We start from the raw sequence: 12,497 nt of genomic DNA on the forward strand, positions 1-12,497 counted from the left end.
CACGTCTAGTGAAGTCTATGATTTGTTGAACCTCTTAAGCGTGGGACAGAAGAGCTATGGGATCAGAGTGACCACCTACCAATGGGGCAAAGCAAGCCTTTTTGTCAGCTGTTTGTGCCCACTGAGCTTCTTTTTGCAGAGGCTGTGTTATCAGACACCTGAATGTCATCACAGTTTGGGTGATCCTCTGACTTTTCCTTTAGTGCCACCAGCAGGTCAAAGTTTTCTTTTATCCAGTGATATATCACATAAGCTACTAAATGGACTGACACAAAATTTTGTGCATACATGACTTCTACATGAACCCAGGTGACGTTGGTGATCCCCTGACTTTTCCTCTAGCGCCACCATGAGGTTGACATTTGTGATTTTAAATGAAATGGCTCAACAACTCAGGGGCACTGGGTGGAGGGGCCCGTAGAGAGAGCAGACCCTTTCAAGTGATTCAGACTGCCACCTTTGAAATGTACCTGTGATCAAAGACGAATAATAAAAAAACAATAAAAAATGGTATCATTTGCTATATGTCCTCCAAAAGGAAAAGCCATCTGTGTCAAGGTTTTCTTTCGGTAGCTATCTAAAACAAGATTGAATTATTTTTCTATATAAACTATAAAATCTATAAATATACAATAAAACTATTCAATGAAATGATCAGTTTCTTACTTTCTTTTATATTTTTGTCAGATATGCAATGATGACTGCTGGGTAATATATATGTTGATGTCATCCAATGTCAGGTCTTTATTTGTGCACATTACATGAACGATAGTGTGCACTAGGGCCCGTCACAATAGCGTGCACTAGGGCTCGCTGTAACTTCCTTTCGCCACTGCAACAACTATTGGATGGTCTACCATAACGTTTGGTACAGACAGTCATGTTCCCCTCAGAATGAACTCCTGTGACTTTGGTGATCCCTCTGCTTTTCATGCAGTGTCATCATCAGGTCAAAATGTCAGCTTTTTACAGCACTTTGGTAAATGATGAAACACTTGGAAGAATAATGACATTACCATCAACCTCAGCTGTGGGCTACTTTATATTTGGAGCTAATAGCATCCTAAAACACTAAAGTAAGATGATGAAAATGTTATATAGTATACCTGCATTTTAATCGTTAGCACTGGTAGCGTGCTGATGCTAGCTGTGTTTAAGTACAGCCTCACAGAGCCGCTAGCATGGCCGTAGGCTATATCATATGTAACCCAGACGCTGAGGGAGACACTGATGGGCTAGAATACTCTAGGTTCGTGGAAGGGGGTAATGATTAAGAGAGAGACACCAGTGAGGACACAAGAATGCAGTTATAGAAAATGACTTGTATTAACAAAATATGAACACACACAAATTTACACTCTAAGCTGGCAAATAATCTTTTCTTGGGTGCACCCTTAAAAAATAATGTCTGTCTTAGAAAAATAAAATGGATCCGTCCACTCTCCTTGAGAGAAAGAAAACAGTTCTGTTCACTGTCCTTCTGAAATCTAAAAGTCACCGTCCTACCGCACCACAGCAGGGTAGAAGAATGAAGAAGGTTCCCAATCCAGGTGCTCAACATGGATAGCTCGCCACTCTCCCTCCAGGGAGAGAATCAAGGCCGAACCCAAGTCCAATCCAGGAAGCAAGGAATCCACGGGTATCCAAAAAAGACCCAGCCTGTATTAACATAACAGGTGGTTTATAGCATATGTATCTCCAGTCAACTCTTTTAAATGTTGTTTTAACTTTAACTGTTTAAATAGCTTTTAGCCATTTTAATTAGGCCTAAGTCTTTTTAATAGCTTTTAACTATTTTTAACACTTTTTTAACTGTACACTATACTCTTTTATCAATATCAAAATCAAATACAACCTTTAAAATTAACCCATGAATTTAGGATAGCTGTTGCATTGAAATATCAACATATGAAATGTCAACTTCACTTCTATTTATTTAACATTTACCCAAAAGTGCAAATAAAATAATCAATGACAACTGAAAACTTGAGATTTTGTGGCTGACTGTGAAGCCAACTGCAGTTTTTGACATTAAATGCTCACTATATTGAATAATGTGAGTGAAACAATACATTTCTGTGTTACCATGCTGCCATCTACTGGCCATGGACGGTAATAGCTGATACCGTGGCCGACTGAATTGAAACGAAGTGAGCTAGCTCCATTAGCCTGTTAAACTTACATAAATCATGCTGTTTATACCATGAAATTAACACACACTCGTTTCACACCGCTCGTCGCTAGGCTAATTTATACAATGTAAAATGCCATAGGCTGGCGCTAATAACGTTAGTATGTCATATTTATTTGGAAAACATGTTTAGTGTAAGACAGTTTTGTCAGTGAACCTTGTGAGTTGTAATGGAGCCAAATTGTGTGCCGTTACCTTTGTTAAATGTTGCTGTTGTCCCTGGCTTTGTAAGAGAAGAAGAAAAGATTGCCAACCACTAGGCTAATCTATACAATGTAAAATGCCATAGGCTTGTGCTAATAACGTTAGCATGTTATATTTGTTTGGAAAACAAAGTTTAGTATAGGACAGTTGTTTTGTCAGTGAACCTTGTGAGTTGTAATTAAGCTAAATTATGTACCATTACTTTTGTTAAATGTTGCTGTTGTCCCTGGTTTTATATGAGAAGAGGAAAAGTTCGCTAGCCACTAGGCTAATTTATACAATGTAAAATGCCATAGGCTTGTGCTAATAACGTTAGCATGTTGTATTGGTGGGGAAAATGTGTCCAGATAAAGACAAGTGTTTTGTCTGTGAATGCTGCAAGTTATAGTGAAGCCAATTTGTGTACTTGTGTTTGAAATTGTCTCTATTAAGCCATGTTTAATGCGTGTTTAATGTGTGTTTTGAATCAACTAAACTTTACAGCTCTTCACAGAAACCTCCGCCGCCAACTAGTGTTTTGGAGGTGTAACTGCAGAGTGACACAGACACACCACTGCACAAGTATATATGCTCACAACAGCGTAGGCGACGTGCAAAGGCTACGGCATAGTATAAATCCCACTTTAAGCTGTCAGGCTCACAAGCCTCTTATCCATGAGTAGTTGCACACTTCCTTCTGTGCCGTGATGCGGTTGGCGGGTGTAGATTAGATTAGATTAGACAGAACTTTATTAATCCCTTGGGAAGACTTCCTCAGGGAAATTAAGGTGTGTAGGGTGTAGTTCAGTAGAGAGAAAATAGTTCCTATGTGAAACTGCTCACAACAAGGTCTGTGGATTATCTTGAGAAACCAGATTATGATTTCTGGAAAGAGACATTGCTGCTGAGTTTGGGACCAACAACAACTTGCCATTGTGCCATTATGACTTAGTCATAATGGCACAATGCATGCAATAAGCTAGAAGGATAAAAAGTATTTGACAGTACACTGCCGAATGTTGAACTCGTAAAAGTACATGTTAATATTCTTTTTGCTGAGAGTGTTGTGAAACAGTGCAGCAGCTGTTTTCTCGACTTACAACAGAATCACTAGATAGACATTTTCATTTCTGATTCTGCTCTGTCACTACACAGACACAGAACAGAGGCACTGCCTCCAATGTCCTCCAAAGTCTGTGTGTTTGCACCATCTCTTCTTTTCCAGCAGCACCTCTCTGCTCTGTACAGTTCACCCTTCCTTAAATATGTATTTGGTATTTTTTGTATTATTTCTATAGGCACATGTGTGTATTAGCCAAAGCATTTTAAATATCTTTCACTGGCATATTCCTATCATCCTAATTTTGGGATCATATGTCAGCATTGCTAGGCTACTACAAAATGAAAGTGTGCGTGTGGCCCAGGTGACATGATAAGCCTTCATGGGCTAAGCTGTGCCCTTGCAGATGCAGCTTATAAAGTGACATCAGAGGGCTGTATTTTAAAATCACTGTCATTCTCCTGGTCGGTGAAACCTCACTGTGCAAAACCAAAAAACCTTTGTCACTTGTCATTTTCCATTAGTTTCAAGGTTGTGTGAATATTAACCGCAGAGGGAAACATTCCTTTGAAGCCAACATGCCATGTTTTAATTAGCCGAATGGGCATAGCGATGACATTTTCCAGCAGAAGTAAATATGCCAAAACACTTCTCACAATCCATTTCATCCTCGCATAATTCCTGTATAGAAATATCTTCTGTAGCAGGTATGGCTACAGTGTGGTGTTTTCTTGAAAGATTATTATAATAAGCCTTTAGGAGTGAGAAAAAGGCAGAAGAACCCATTAGGTTTAATCCAACATCCGTCTGAGAGCTCTGGCACAAAACCGCGGGAGTCGGTATTATCTCGGTCTATAAACTTAAGAAGGCAGCTCTTTTCAAACAGCATAAAGCAGCGTTTTAACACCCCCGCACCACACCCTGCCTGCACACACCAATCTGAGGATGAATCATCTGATCTTTATGCAGTCAGTGTGATACGTGGATGTAGAGCACTAAAGCAGCCAAAGTGACATCATCCGGATCACAACATATAAACAAGGCGAGTTGAACTCAAGTTGTCCTACACAAACAGTTTGATGGGTGCCAGCTGGGACTTCATGGTTGGAGGAGTGAAAGAAAGGGGACGAAGGAGTCGGTGAGCAGAAGACGCAGCAGGCTGAAATGAATAATAAAATATGAACATAGAAAGGATCTGTGTTTGATCCTCTACTGCAGGCTGTAGCTGTCATGTTGTAATGAAGGTAACAAATGATGCTGACAACCTCCCGTGTGTAGCCAAAGTGTTTGGTAGACCGACTGAAATGTCTCGGTGAAGTCTGTGACTAACAGTTTCTGTTGCAGGTTTTGAAATGCCTTCGTAGAAACGTGCCTGCTGTGTAATCATCCTGGATCTAAGAGGATTACCTTGACCAAAGAATTATATGTGAGGGAAAGAATACAGGCACACCCATCTAAAACTAGAAAGGTGTGGATACATTTTATCAATGTTATGAATTAAAGGTGCAGTTTGAAAGATTTAGAGGAACATAGGGCAGAAATGGAATGTAATATAATATGTATGTTTTCCTTAGTGTCCCGATTTCTCCTTAGTTACTAGTTCAAGGTCCACACAGTTCATTATATTCAGTATCATACTTGCATTTCAACATGTCGTCGAACTACTTTGCTGTCTCTGTCAAATAGCTGTCCGTTAGCCGCTCACTCTACAGCAGGAAACAGCACTTGAAAATCAATGCTCTGTGACAGATATTTACTGTAGGCTACTTCCACAATAAAGTCTGTATTTTACAGACTTGACACCTTCGCGAGTCACTTGCGGCCCATTTAGAAAAGACCTGCGACCTACTTTTGGACCCAGCCCACACATCTTCCCTATTCCTTATTTTTTCTCCATGAACTTTACTTATTGAATCATACGTCTCCTTTTGATTAAATACGGGGGGTTAGTCTTTCCTACCCTCTGGTTATCTGTTTGAATGCTTGGATTCTGAATAGGTATCTTGACTAAGAGTAGCTGGAGGTTTTCCCAAAATAATACACTGTGCTTTTAAATACAGAGGTTTAGTAAAAAATCTCTTCCATCAACGTAAACACTTTCAACATTACACAAGTAGAAAATATGTAAATATTTAGCATGATCTCCTCCACAGTTCCTCCAGCACTGAGAGCTTGATCTCTCATATTTTGAGATAATGTCTGGGGTCAAGAAGTATCTCATGTTTATTTTCCAAGCAAATTCTCTCCAAGATAAGACATTTTTGTGAATTTCTGTTCTCATTCTGTATCTGTTATTTGTTTTTCCAACTCTTCTCCTCATTTTTTCTCCATGTTTTTACAGAAACCCAGAACGAATAAACCAAATGCTGGCTCTATAGGACCATATGCATTTTTTTTTTAAACGTCAGCCATTGCATAATTAGCAGCTCCTCCGTGACAAGAGTGTCGGAAAAACACAGTTTTTTTTAAAGTGAAACTGCTTTATTGAGAGAAAAAGACCTCTTGAGAGAAGAAAGAGAAGAAAGGTGAGCACACATTAGCAGGTGTTGGGCTATAGTGGTCCGCCTGCAACGAGCAAACAACGTTGGAGACACACTGATTTGTAACATGAAACTGCTTTTATCAGCATGTTCACCGATTTAATTGACCTGGTCCATTTGTTTTGGAGACAAGGAGACTTGCCAGTAAACACCTCCTGGACGTCTGGATCAGAAATAAGGTGAGCACACATTACGTTTTCAAATGAAAGGTTGAGCACACATTAGCAGGCACTTGGCTAGTGGCCTGTCTGTGCCAAAGAGAAGCAACACTAAAACTGCTTTATTCAGTGTTCTTAATCGTTTAAATCACCTGACCCATTTGATTTGAAGAGGAGGAGACCTTTGTAGGTAATTTAGCTCCTGCTTTAAACCTCCTGAACAGTCAACACCAAAGGAATTCTAACCAAGAGGAGTTTTAGCTGGCTGCAATCTGCAATTCTCTCTGCTAGATGCCACTAAATCCCCCTAAATCTTCCACAGTGGACCTTTAAAACATCTGTGGACCTATTTACTGAAAGCTTTCCTGTGTACCAAAACTCATATTTTCAGAGGACCTCAGCACTTGTGATGATCTTGAAGTCTCTGGTGTGTCAACTGCACGTCAGGACTAAAAGCAAAGGTTCAGGGATGCTTGAAACACCTCAGCTCGTGTGCCTGCTGTGCTGATTTACTTACTGTCCCTCACTCGAGATTAAAGACGAAAGGTGATAGAGCCTTTAAGGCTGTTGCACCGAAATGGTGGAATGCACTACCTCATGAGCTGAGAGCGGCTTCTTCCGTGGACATTTTTAAAAAACAGTTAAAAACACATCTGTTTAGGCATGCGTTCCATTAATTGTCCATTGTATCATCTCTGTATTTTGCAGCACTTTACTTTTTATTTGTTTTTGTGTATTTTTTGCATTGTTTCTGTTATTGTATTTTTTGTATTTTATCTTGTGAGTCCTCTCTGTGAGAAGTGCTATATAAATAAAATTTACTTACTTACTGATCATATTGGCTTTGAGTTGTGTTGCACTGAATTGCTTTACTTGCTTCCCCGTGCACAAGCATATGAGAGGTGGCTTTGAATGCTTTGAGATCAGTCTCTTCTTTCCAGTGCTCACAAGACACCACATGTCAGCTGTTCTTTCATCCAAAATCCAGACCTGTCACTGTGGCTCTGGACACCCAGCAGCAGGCACAAAGAGGTATTACTCCATTACCAGCCTATTGTGAAACAGGCTGCGAATAATTGCCGGTGATACAGTAATGGGACCGACTCGCAACGCATAATGACTATCACCTTGATCCCACTAAGAGTTGTGAGATCGAACAGTTTGACAATTATCCTGCTAATTTCGCTCCGCCAGCTTCCTCATTTCACAGTGTTTGGAGTGAAATTTGATTCTAATCACCGGCTTGATTTAATTATTCCATTTGGAGGCATTCATTTCTCATTCCTCCTTAGTTTAAAATGACTGTCCGCCCTGGCACTACAGACAGGATGCTGGCAATGGGTGGCGTGTACATCTGTGACATACAGGGTTTCAAGATTTCCCCAAACATGAATCACTTTAATGATTAAAAAGAGAGTTTATCCAATGAGTCAGTTACTTCATTAGGGGAACATTTCAAGTTCTAATTTTGAAGTAACCGCATTACTTTGGTACATTTTTCAATAATCCATCTGTGAGGCATCTGTCTAGCTTTAGGATCCAACTGTGCGTTCTCCCACCAGCTTGTGGGTAGATGCATTGCATGCCCTGTATGGAGCTGACACCTGTTAATGGCAGATAGGAAGATAACAGAAACATGTGGATGGGAGGAAGCTGGTGGCTGTAAGGCCTCAGACACATACTACTCTGCTGGTTTAAACCCTATTTATGACCTTTGATGGATGTTCTCCCCTCTCTCTGTCAAATCCTTTCTATCACTTCCAGACGTTATAATACAGCAGAGACCGGGCTGTGGGCAACCAGGCAACCAGGTGATTGATGTTTTCAGCCTCCCTCAGCCCCAAGCAAGTTGCTGAGAAAATGGATAAATAGATGAGTATTTTTACCTCAGTCATTTCAACCCCTTAACATACACATTTCCCATTTTCCTGATTAAAGGTGGGAAACATAATCTTATTCCACACTGTCTGAGCTTACTCAGGCTCTTCATCAAAGCTATATGAGGTGTACACAGAAACCAGACGTTCATATGTTTGCACCAGATATTTTGTGCATCATCTTATACAGCCCCCCTACTATTCAGTCTGACCTATTTCGGGAAAATTTGAGATTTAAAGAGCATTTAAAATTAAGTTCTGTGGGTTTGAATAACATTTGGCTGCAAAGCATGAGCTCGTAAAGACTGACCCACAGTTTTAACAGCTCTCTGGTTTTACTAGTGGTAACATAGGGACAATATGTAATTCTATGATGGCATTTGTGTGTCTTTTAAAGGAGCAGTGTGCAGTATTTAGAGGCATCTAGCGGTGAGGATTAACGATGGCAACCAGCTAATACTTCTCCCATGTGCTAAGCATGAACTCCTGGTTAGAATTCCTTCAGTGTTGATTGATCAGGAGGTTTTTATCAGGAGCCAAATTATTTGCAGAGGTCTCCTCTTTTTAAAACAAACGGACCAGGTAATTAAAACCAGTGAAAACACTGAATAAAGTCATTTGACATTACAAATCATTGCTTTTTGGCACATCGCAAATGGGCCAATTGGCCAGCACCTGCTCATGTGTGCTCACATTTTTCTCTGACAATTTAAGATCCAGATGTTCAGAAGGTTTTTATGGGGTGCCGAATTATCTGCAGAGGCCTTTTTCTTCTGCAAAACAAATGGACCCAGACATTTAAACCAGTTAAAACACTGAATACAGAAGTTTCACATTAAAATTCAGTGTTCTTGCGAAACTGTTCAGCTTGTCATAGAGGGGCTGCTAACTACAGTGGCCAAGTGAAAACATGAATTGAAAACATGAATGGTCCCATTTAAAGCCTGTGTTTGGTTTGTCCATTCTGGGCTACTGTAGAGACATGTTGGTGCAACATGGTGGACTCCATAGCCAAGTGACCGCTCCCTATCTACCTTATTTTTCACGGAAACACGGAGGCAAAACAGAACGCAGCCAGCTTCCGTTTTTTTGTGCGACACTTCCGGTCCAGCACTCTTACCACTGTGTAAATGGGAATCCCCTTGTTGTTTACCTTGCTGAGTTTAGCTATATATATGTATATATCACATTTTTCATGTCACTATATCACTGTTTAGACTAATCTGATGTTTGTAAAGTCTATAAACACAATGACTGAACAAACATTAGTATTTTCTCTGTGTGTAATTAATAACATGGTTATCGTAGATTAGCTGGGCTAACTGTTAGCTGTTAGCCATTAGCCGTTAGCCGTGTCTGTAATAACTCACTAAACTCACAAAGTGGCCCGTGAAAAAAATATTTTCTCCACCGGATGTCTTAGTTACAACATGATTGAGCTAACTGGAGTAGTTTCATGTCGTATCCGACAACGGGAGGCTTTTAACGGATGACGATCCTGATGTTAGCTTTGCTGCTAGTGTTAACGTTAGCTGTCCCTGTCAGCTGCAGCCACTGATGCTTTCTAGACATCGTGATTTCCCAAAACTGAATAAATACCACACATAGCAACACAAAACTGCTCTGCTAGCTCAATCATGTTGTAACGGCTGGATGGTTGATGCGTACATGCTGATTCGGGTGCTATCAGAGCCGATCCGCGCATCACTATGGCTTAATGATCAACTCAGTCAATTAAAACAACCCGTCCTGTGTTAGGAGTGTATGTCGCTGACAGAAAGAAAGAAAGAAAAGGGAAAAAAAGATAGAAAAGCAGCGTACACCTCACATATTTATTTCACACAGTTGCGCACACGTATGGCTGGCATGCAGAAGCTGTGTGTCTGTGTGTCGAGGGTGTGAGCCGCAGCTTCAGCTGCTCAGGTAGAGAGGCTGTGTAGCCCGGTGTGTTTTTTCGCTGATTCGGTTCTGCAGGTTCTCTGCTGGTACACTGGAGACGGGGATCAAGCAGTTTGTCTCACTCGGGATAGATTGTGCTTTTTTGGTTCATAGTTTATGATTGACGTGTGATTTATTCGCGTTTAGAGGGAATAAATTTCCGTTATAACGGAAACGTGGGCACAGTTATCTAACGTTATACAAAATACACAGACTAACTAACTAACTAACTAACTAACTGATTGAATAACATAAACAACTGAAAACTGAAAAAAAATTAGCTTGCACCATTAGCTCCGGTAAGGGAAAGCATGAGGGAAAGCGGCTGACCGGAAGTCACGCACAAAAAAACGGAAGTTGATCACTATTTACTTCCGTGTCTGAAAATAAGGTGGATATGTAGATATAAGCGGATTCATATTTTTAGGTGATTATACACTAAAGAAAACTAAAACTACTTTTTACACTGTATTCAATTTCTGCTGATATCTAAATTGTGCACACTAGATCAGCGGTTCCCAGCTTGTGGGCCGCAGTCCAAAAGTGGGTCATGGATCTTTTCTTAATTGACCACAAGTGACTCATGAAGGTGTCAAGTTTGTAAAATACGCACTTGATTTTGAAGAACAGCAAATCTCTGGCACAGAGCTGTTATTTTGAAGCGCCATTTCCTGCTGTAGAGTGAGCGACTGACAGACAGCTATTTGACAGAGACAGCAAACTAGCTCGACGACATGTTCAAATGCAAGTATGACATTGAATATATTTAACTATGTGGACCTTGAACTAATAAGGAGAAATCTGGACCCATGGTTGGACCAGTTGGGAACCACTGTACCAGACCTTTAAGCAGTCACTTTAAAATGTAGGTTCTACCCTTACCCTCTACCATAACCATACAGCAACAGAAAACACAGTCAAATTGGGTGTGTGGGCAACAACAGGTCTAATCTTGTGTTTTGTGTTTTCATTTATTAAATATTCTACACATTTGAATCACAGGATGCACCTTTAAAAACTGCACAGATGATAGAAATATGCTACAAGCCGGAGGCAAGCACGGGGATATATGATCATAGCACCCACACACACAGTGTGAACGTCTGCCTGCTCTCAGACACACACACTATAGGATCACATGCAATCAGACGAAAGGATCCTCACTGTGTGCTTTTCTAAAGAGAAAATGGTTCCCCTGATGAGAGAGGGGGAGGTGGCGGAGCGACCGGCAAGTAAGAGCCACAGCAAGTATGTGCAAATGCAGCTGAGGAGCTTGTATAAGCAGCTGAAAGTGGAGAGTGAGTGCCCTCCCCTGGTCGTGTGCTGTTGCTTTCTCGCAGCCTTCACCTGTGGAACTGAGGCATCAAATCATCAACACAGACAAATAACAATAAAAATAACAAGGCCGTGGAGTCCACTTTCAGAAAGCATTTTTAAATTCATTTTATTATTTTATAGCTAATTTACAACAAGCGCTTCACTGAACTGGAACATTTTATTTTGCTTGATATTGTCATTGTTAAATATATTTTTCTGCATCAGTTGACTTTGTTGTAACTTTGTAATCAGTCTTTTCTGTAAAAATTCATATATTTTATAAGGAATATCACACTATGATACGGATGGCTGAGAGAGATATTAAGAAATACATTGAACCCTCAAATAAAGAAATCGAAAACATATTATTTCTTTCATGGATGTGTTGTCATGTGTTTCTGTGGTTCTTTCAATATGTTAATGTAAATGGATGTGCTGATATCTTTGTGTGTGTGTGTGTATGTGTGTGTGTGCATGTGTATGTTTCAGTGTGTGCAGATGTTGTTTCTGTGTCTGAGCAGTTAAACTGGGCTGTGGCTCTGATGGATCCTGTACTCGCATCAATTCAGCAGTGAACACGGCTAAATCTGAAGCCGTGCAGCACTCCAACATCTCTATTATATTTACAGCATTTCTGGCCGAGACCCAAAAGCTCTCTCAATGTGGAAAAAAAAGAAAAATACAAAAATATACAGACTTGAGATGGAACCTGTGACAGTTCTAAATAAATAATAAATCATAAACCAAAAAAAAAACCTTGATACTTGTCATTCACAAGCTTCAGCTTTTCCACCTTTAGAAGCAAGTGAGCAAAAATAAACAATAAATATGAATGGTCACTTCCATCAATACTTCCACCTTCACTCTTATAATTCAGAACAAATTATAAGTAAATACAAACACATGCTCATAAAACCTTGGAGTCCACCGTCGTTTTCTCGCTGATACCTGTAGCATATAATGCCGTCAGTGCGAACTTTATAAATACTGTTTTTAATCTTATAGAGACATAAAACCATCTTCATTGCATAACATCATAGCAGTATTGCACTACATCTTCATGTGCGTGTCTCACTCTCTCGCTTGGGCACACACACATACTCACGCCACCCATTAATGTATTATACATTATAACCACCAGTGGATGTTACAAAGGATAGATATTCTCATATAGTATCATTTATATTTTATACACAACATTCTCGTCACCCGCACACACACACACATACACGC

This window comes from Epinephelus lanceolatus, chromosome 11, assembly GCF_041903045.1.
Source record: "Epinephelus lanceolatus isolate andai-2023 chromosome 11, ASM4190304v1, whole genome shotgun sequence".
NCBI lineage: Eukaryota > Metazoa > Chordata > Actinopteri > Perciformes > Serranidae > Epinephelus > Epinephelus lanceolatus.